This window comes from Hermetia illucens, chromosome 2 (genome assembly GCF_905115235.1).
Source record: "Hermetia illucens chromosome 2, iHerIll2.2.curated.20191125, whole genome shotgun sequence".
In the NCBI taxonomy this organism is placed as follows: domain Eukaryota; kingdom Metazoa; phylum Arthropoda; class Insecta; order Diptera; family Stratiomyidae; genus Hermetia; species Hermetia illucens.
In genome coordinates, this window is record NC_051850.1 from 30,026,717 (window position 1) to 30,035,773 (window position 9,057).

Consider the following 9,057-nt stretch of genomic DNA (forward strand, 5'->3'; position numbering starts at 1 on the left):
CGCCTATAATCTCCATAAGGTCGCCATTCAGTCATTGGGTTTGGGAACCAGATGGAGTAGAGATGACTAACTGCTGTTGGAAGGTCTGAATGTATCCTGCTTAAGTGCCTGTTCAAACTCTTTGCACGCCACAGTGAGCTTCTGGGGGTAGTGTGCCCTATTCGTTGGCTGTTTTTGCACTGCAAAACTTGTTTTCTAGCGAACCATTTACAGCGGGACAAAGTTAAGTGTGGACTTAAGCGAGTTACTTTATTCTTATCTCATATATGGGAAGAAAGTTTTGTCTAACTGAAGAATAGTTACATAGTCTTCTTCGAAAGCAGAGTTTACGACAAAAATTTAGTCTTGCTAATTCTTTAAAATTAGTTGTCTTGTTTTTTACAGCTAGATTGAATCATCTTCCAAATATAAGACTTTTTACTAAAATCTAAAGTGTCTAAGGACCAGCGTCACCTGATTTGCGTTACTGGAATCTGGTTGGATGACAAACTGTTACATTCTGAACTCCTCGAATGTTACTCTGCTTTTGATTGTGATAGAGACTGTAATGCACTTAATATGTTAACCTGCGGGAGTGGTTTCATTAATATCATCCCCGGCGAAACAACCGAAATCCGCTCAAGGCCTGCCTTAGTAAGCAACTCCACATATCCTGGTTTTGCGCCGAGGTCCATCAATTCGATATCCCCAAAAGCTGTCTGGCGTTCAGACCTACGCCATCGCTCCATCTCAGGCAGGGTGCCCTTATAGACTTTCCGGACTGGTGCATTCTCACCAATACACATTAACTGACCCGCTCACTCGAGTTGCTTCTGGCTTCTACCTGGGAACCGGTTTCTAAGAGACTTCCAACTTCAAAATTCCGGTTTTGGTTAAGGGGCCTCACAATTCTACACCAAAGGAGATTTCCGATGTATTGAGGAAGGGTACGTTCTAGGAGCAATTAAACATAGTTAAGGGGAGACTTCCCAATGGTGACATTGTGATCGTGATGGGTGATTTGAATGCCAAAGGGAGCTCTGATGACACTTTGTTCGGGCATGTGATAGGGAAAGACTGTCTTGGCGACCGCAACGGTAATGGTGGGAAGCTATCTTACTGATCGGACGACAAATATACTGAGTAACTCGTCTGAGAATATCGATAAGCATGGGCCCGCCATCAAAATGTTTTTTTCTCGAAAGCTACGCAGGTCATGGGCTACTCTCTTTCGAGCATAATAAAACTTGATTGACGCAATAATCCAATTGACTCAGGGCCTTGAAGTGTGTTAGAACACTTCATTCAAAACCGTAACTGTACACTGCAGGATTATAGTACTCTGTAGGAAACAATATGGTCAGCATTGCGATCGCCAGAGATTATTACCCTAATTAGACTCAGGTACTCATTCACAGCTGAGTCGACTGGTATCCGACATACAATCACGATAACAAATCCCTCTGCTACCAATGAGATTTGAACCGCGACCTTCTGTATGAGAGCCTTGTGCTCTAATCACTCAGCTATCCGGACCACCACCACCACAGATAATAGCTAAAATAATCCTAGAACACTTCAAACGACATCTCGAGAGTTTAATCGACAGAAAGTAGACTGATTTTAGTTCTGTACGGATCATTTTGGAACAGTGCACGCAGTGTAGATGTTTACTTCAGGTGGTGTTCATCGATTTTGGGAAAGCTTTCTATCATGTGAAGAAGGATTGTATCTGGCATAATAATAATATAATAATCGTTGGCGCAACAATCCATATTGGATCAGGGTCTTGAAGTGTATTAGAGCAGTTCATTCAAGACCATAACGGTATACTACAGTACACTGTAGGAGGTAATGTGGTCAGCATTGCGCTCGACCGAGATTATTACCCTGATTTGACTCAGGTATTCATTCACAGCTGAGTTGACTGGTATCCGACGTCAAACCACGATACAAATCAAACTGCTTCTAGTAAGATTTGAACCGCGACCTTCCGTACGACAGCCTTGTGCTCTAGTCACTCAGCTATCCGGACACTCGTGAGATAATCCATACCCTTATTTCAATTGTGCACATGAGTTATAGGCTGGGAACCATTGCTAAAGTACCTAGAGTGATTTGGGCTGTTTCGTATGACATACCTTTTTTCGTAGTCTTCGATCCAAGCTCGACAAGTATATCGCTGATTCGAGTCGGCTAGATTTAATGCCTACCTCAGCTCACATCCTTTTATCAATTATTCCTCCCACCCTTCTGGCGAACTGAGGACATCCTGTCTAGTGCAGTCTTTCTCTTCCAAGAGTTTTCCTGGTGTGTAAGAAGCTTAGAGCTTATCACCTTATCTCGTGGTTCTTATTCCGACCACGAACTCGATGGTGTCTTTTCTTTTTGCCTGCCAGAACTCTTACTCTCAACAGGGTCACTCTCTTTTTCACTACTGGTTGCCTTTTAAGATGGACTTATCGTAAAACACTACGAAGAGGAAGAGAAATTTGTGGACCAACAACCTGCAAATTTTGAAACTTTATTGCAACTGCTTTATGGAATGTGTGGACGCTGCTCGGCAACAGTAACCAGGGTCCTCAGAGTGCTCGCTTTCTCCAACTTGAGCGAGAATTCCAGCCATATAAGCCCCACATTCTGGGCTTAAGCAAAGTAAGATGGTGGAACTCTGGAGAGTAGCTCTCTCTACATTGCCATATACTTTTGTACTCTGACAAACGAGATGAGAGCAGATGGGATCCAGGTGTCGGGTTGCTTCTGACTTCTATCGTAAAACTTCTAACTGCAAGATTCCGGTCCAGGTTAAGGGGCGTCACAATTTTACAATGTCACGCACCAACGAAGACTTGTGATGTAGTGGAGAAGGATACCTTCTAGGAGCAATTAAACGTAGTTCAGGGGAGACTTCCTAAAGGTGACATTGTGATAATGATGGGTGATCTGAATGCCAAGGTGAGCTCTGACGAGACTTTGCTCGGGCATGTGATAGAAAAGGGGGGTCTTGGTGGCACATTGTCTTCAAATTGACGTCTCATTGGTGGCACATTGTTCGAGCACAGAACCTGCAATAAGCTCAGTTCAGAGGCACGGACATCGGCCTTAAAAGACATCATCATCTGATGGTTACTTACTTTTGCTAGCGTCTTGCTCTGCCACTTTTCTCAGGGTTGGGGAGCTGTGACCCCCCAAACCATTTGTATGATACAACTGCTGCTCCGCAGTGGAAGAGCTATCAGATTGGTCGGACGGCAGATACCCTGAGTTATTTTCAAGGCGACATAAGATAGCGCTAAATCTCACGTGCTGCCAAGGTGAAATCTCAAAGGATTTTAAAGTCCAAAGCCGAGTCCGGCAGGGTTGCGTCTTATCGGCGATATTATTTCTTTATGTTGTCCGTGACGTTCTTCATGCCGTCTTTTCCGCAGGACGTGGAGGAATTCAATGGACGATGACATCCTTCCTCAAACAGCTCGACTACGCTGATGACATCTGTTTGCCCTCTCACCGGTCCATGCACCTTGGCCAAATGGTTCTGGATTTGGAGACAGAGGCAAATAGGGTTGGACTGAAGATGAACACCAACCAATCTAAAGTTGTTAGTCTGACAGGTCAATCCACCCTCCGTATCTATATTAATAGGCGAAGCATCGAAGGCGTACATCAATTGTAATATCTAGAAAGCGTAGTTACTGCTGACAGTGGCCTCGAACTAAATGTTGCCTGACACATTAACGGCGCTAGATACGCTTTCGCTGGCTTGTCTAAAGTTTGGAAATGTAGTCATCTCAGCAACAAGATCAGGTTGAGAGCGTTCTGTGCTAGTGTTCTTCTTGAGTTGCTGTACGGGACTGGTACATGAAAAGTGACCCCCATTGTTACTCAGAAGTACCATGCCTTTCGTGAACATCTGTCCTGTGTATCATTGGAGTACGCTGGTCTGATACTATTACAATCGAAGAACTTTTTCGGTCCACAGGCCTGGCACTCTTACGTGTTGTAATCGGAAGGCAAAGTGGCAGTCAGCAACACTATACCCTTTGGTTTTCGTAGTAGTAGCGTAGAGTAGTTCGCCTATTGTTAGTGCCGCCGAAGAGGCAACTTGAAGATGGAGGCCCAAGGAACAGAGGTATTCATATCAGGAACTAAGTTTCAAAATAAGCCCAAGGCCTGCTCTAGTTTCATGAAGTATACCATGATAAGTTAATAAAATTGATATACATAGATTAATAATATTATTCGCCAGTGTCATCGGAACCACACCCCCAAACCTTTGCTATGGAGTCGACCTTGCTGAATCCAGTAACATACAAATCATCAATGACTAACGCAACTTGTCAATTATTTTCAATTACTTTGTTTCATATTTGTATTATTAATTGTATAAGTCATTACAAATCAAGCCGTTATAAGGTGGTTGAAAAAAGTCTTCAACACGGAACCTCGGTTTAACCATTTGTATGTACAGATGCAGTCTCAAGTAAAAATGGAAATATCAAAGCACTACAATGGACTCTCAGAATGAAGCATTCCGCGACGACTGGTTTGAATGCTCAGACTCTTGTAAAGCAACAACCGAAATTTCAAGGCTACCAAAATATAAACAACTGGCGTAATCCGCAAATATTATTGACTTGGTAGCGGAGCCTGATGGGACCAAGAAAAACTATACCAGATGTTGACAACCAAACATTGTCAAAACGATGGAAATGGAGGCCCGTGTATGCAAATAAGATGCCATAAAATACTCGTCAAGCAACTTTTGGGAGCCCAGTCTCTGTTTGTTTTGCTTCTCACCTGCCAGGTAACTTTGGTGTTGTGCAAACGAGCGTCACATTGCGCACGTTTCGATATCTAATGTGTGTGGAAGCTTCCAGGGAAAATGGAGAAACCACAGGTACTTTTCCATAGTGTGAACGAACCCTAAAAATTGCTCGACTTTTTAAGAAACAGAAAATTAAGCTTCCAGAGGAAATTATCTGTTTTCCATGAAAAGCTACTGGTCCCACTTCACCGGCGGCGCTCCAAAAATCTGTTATCACTGAAAAAAAGGCAAAAATGAGGCCACAAAAGTCTGATGATAAGAGAATGGAGTAATATTTTTTTTTAGGTAGATCGCGCCACCATTTCAATACGTTCTTCCCTCCCGGCTTGAATTCTCAGTTGTAGTGGGTCTCGGCTTCCAGAAGAACAGCACGCTCTTCACGGTCTTGGATACGTTGCGAAGCTTCCATATACCAGAAACCAGATTCTCTCACGCGTATCTCTACGCTAATTTCGCTATGGCCTTCTACTTCAAGGGGATCGGTTTCAGATACTTTTAGTTTCCAGTCAACCACTAGAGAAGTTAAACCTAATTTTGAATAGTGATCAGAGCAGATATTAGACTGTTGGTGAACTATTTAGATTGCGTTGAATATTCCTTGATTTTGTAAAGTGTTCGTGTTGTGAGAATACCCAAAAGATATTCTGAAGATATTTTAAAGATGTCGACCCCAACAACGCCTACGGACATGCATCCACAATTCCCAATCCATCCAACTCGGCATATGCCGTGTCCACATTGGCCTCATTTTCCTGTGTCGCCCGAATCAGAGACACCACCCTCGCCTACGTATACAGTTTTCTGCGATAGTTGCCAAAGGACTGTGCCGACCCACTACAACCCCAGCAGGCCGGACATGTATCCTTCCGACCCCAGGGCGTATCACTACAGTTCGTCGTACAATGGTCAAGCCTAACGTGGTTTCTGCATATTGCGATTTGGAATTGAATCTGATAAGACAGACATAAGACTAGGAACTTTTTTATTGTTTTATAGTTATGTCATCAAATTAATCTATTGTAGCTTTAAGGTAAATCTTTATATTAAATGATTTAATAAAATATTGTCCACAGAAGTTGCGTCGTTTTAATGGAGGTGTTTATTATGGCGTGGTGTTGGCGTATTTGCCAGTGAACCGCGTCACGGGTGAACAGCAATCTTTTAAGCATTCTAGACATGTACAGACGGTAAAGACGAGGTCTCCTTCTAGAAGTTAAGATTGCAGACGAACAAAGAAAACAATTTCAATTTTACTTAACATAGATTCATGGAGTGTTCCTCATAACGATTTGATCTGAATTTTGATCAATATCAGTAGATAAAACTCAACGGAACCGTTTATGAAACAGATATAGATATATTTGCAAGGCGCAGTATGTATCTAACATAGGCAAAGATCTAGTCTTTGCTCGAAAGCTTCAAAGGGTTTTCTAGTGTGGCTTCCAAGCCTTTGTAGTTTCAGCTCATTTTTATGAGTATTTCATTTTCCCTAATGCGCAGAAACCTATGAATATTTAAAAGTACTTGGGTTGCTGACCCACCAATTAATTATGTTTACAATGTACCGCAAATTATACCAGCAACTTAAATAGAAGCTTTTCAAAGCTCTTAAATCTGCAAAAAAAGATGGAATTACGGATTGAGCTCACGTCTTCATTCCACGACTTACCTGGCAGGTGAACATGTTTCAACTTGGAGGCAACAAATGAGAACAAAACAGAAACTGTAGCAAGTTCCTAAAAACTTTAGATTTGCGCATTTATAGGAAGTATGTTCCAGCTCAGAAAAAAATTAGATAACGATGATATGCGGAAGAAATTGAGCCCTTTAGGTGTGAAAGGTTTTGTGGTTTTATTATGTAACAAAGCTTTGAGAAAAAGCTTTTGGGTATTAACATATCCATGAATGGGATTGCAGTCTTCAGTTTTAAGGTTTTGTTTGCAAAACAAAACCTTATTAAAATCGGTTCAATGTCTGTCTGTCTGTCTGTCTTTTTTTTTTGAGGAGGTTGAAATCTTCAAAAGACTCTGGCCTGGGCATGCCAGAGTGTGGGATTTTTACCCACCAAAACCACCCCCGGCCAACTGGGACTGCATACAGCATGATAGAGCTCACCAACCTGGCTGTGAGCAGCCTGCAAGTATGCCGCGGGCCTTCTACGTTCGGCATCATCCTTGCCAGAGCCATACTCGTGATGGTTGCCATTTTACAAGTATGTTCTATGTGCTTAGAAGTGATGATACGATTCCCGATTCTAATTCAGGCGTAATTTCTTTTGCGGCGCTTAGTGATGAGGACCCATTCGGTCTTTTCCTCCGTGAGTGCCATCCAGCACTCTCTAATCAAGGCTTAACAACACTGATTGCTTTGCTTGAGTACAACTCAGCATCCTCGAGATGCTTTGCGACCACAACCGACGATAATAGCGGCGAGGTAGGTGGGAACACCAATCGTCGCCAAAGACTTTCGTATAAGGTTCCAATTGGCCGAGTTGAATGCATTCCTCATATCCAGGGCCACCACCACGCAATAATTGCTGGTACAACCGCTTCCGTGAATTGTATTCTCGGCTAAGCCAGCAACCATGTTGATGGCATCAATGGTTGATCTGGCTTTACAGAACCCATACTGCCTATCTGAAAGGCTCCCTTGGCTCTCGACGACTGGAAGTAATCTATTATAAATGACCCACTCCAACATTTTCCCCATAGTGTCTAGAAGACATATGGGTCTATAAGAAGACGGTTCCCCTCGAGGTTTGCCCGCCTTAGGCAACAGCACCAGCTTCTGCCGCTTCCATGGTGCAGGAAAGATACCCTCGGACATGCACATTTCGAACAGCTCCGTGAACATATCCAATCTACACTTGATGGCAAGTTTGAGAGCCTTATTGGGTATGCCGTCAAGACCCGGGACTTTACTGTCGCCTATTCGACTGTAGATCTCCAGCAGCTCGTCCCTGATGACTGGGGGAACCGGCGTCATATGCAGGGGTCGCTGAAAAGTGTTAGTACCCCCCTCTTGCTGGACGTGATCTGCGGAGATGATCGGCCACTGAATCGTCCTGTCACGATTTTATAGGCGCGGATTTATGTCTGCTTCCGAACAGAGCTCCTTAAAATATTCCCTTTTACTCCGCTGGATGGCGAGCTTGAGATTCTTGCGAGCTTGCCTGTAGGCCCCTGATCGATCAAACCTATAGCCCTCTGAGCTGTTCGCCTGGCCCTGTGGCAAATCGATCGAGGGCTGGAAAGTTCACTATTCCACCAATAATTGGGTCTTCTAGTGGGCAGTGAGCATCTCCTAGGCATCGGCGCGATATGCTTTAGAGATGCTTTATGTGATATGGAGAGCTCTATCCGTGGAGGTGCCTGCTTTGCCAAGCAAGTCTAGCCACGCCGTACGTGAAGTCCTTGCTAACTTCTGTCCGTCTGTCCGTCTGTCTGTTTGTCTGCCTGTCTTTTTTTTTCGGCGTTGGAAGGTGGAAAGGTTCAAAATCTACTGCTGGCTCCTGCCACGCTGTTATGTGAGACTTCTACTCACTAAAACCAGCTCCTTCTCATTCCACTCTACCCATGGAACTCCTATAAAGTATTGCGTCGCGGGGCTGGATCAGCTTTTAACTGCGGCTCATTATGGTTTTCTCCCTTCCTTGTTTTCGTCGCAGTTCTTCCTGGCTAAGCTGTTGGTGAATAGCTTGCAGTTCCTCTACAACCTGGTTCCAGGCATCCGTTGACTCCAGCATGAACTCCACTATGTTTTCGGGTGTTAAAGCCTATCTGCGATGGCTTCAATTCTTGTTTGGTGCGCTGTGAACCTGGGGCAACCAAGTATGATATGCTCCGCATTCTCAGCCACGTTACCACATTTTGGGCAGCATGGTGACTCGTCGTGGACAAATCAATGTAAATAAGCACGATAACCTCCATGTCCACTCAAGAATTGTGTTAACTCGTAGCTTAGTTCCCCGTGGCTTCGTTCCAATCATCTCCGAATATCCGGAATGATGCGGTATGTCCAACGACCAGGGTGGCAAAAGCGATGTGACGAGTCACACATCGCTTTTGCCACCCTTCGATAGATTACCACCGTGCCAGCTGCCGTCGATATGCGCTAGACTCCCCAGCTGCATACGTTTTGTCGTAGAGTCGTCGGCCTTCATTCGCCAAGATGTCTATGGGGAGCATCCCTGCTATTACATATGCTGCTTCTGCTGATGTTGTCCAATACGCACTGCATACCCGGAGTGCACT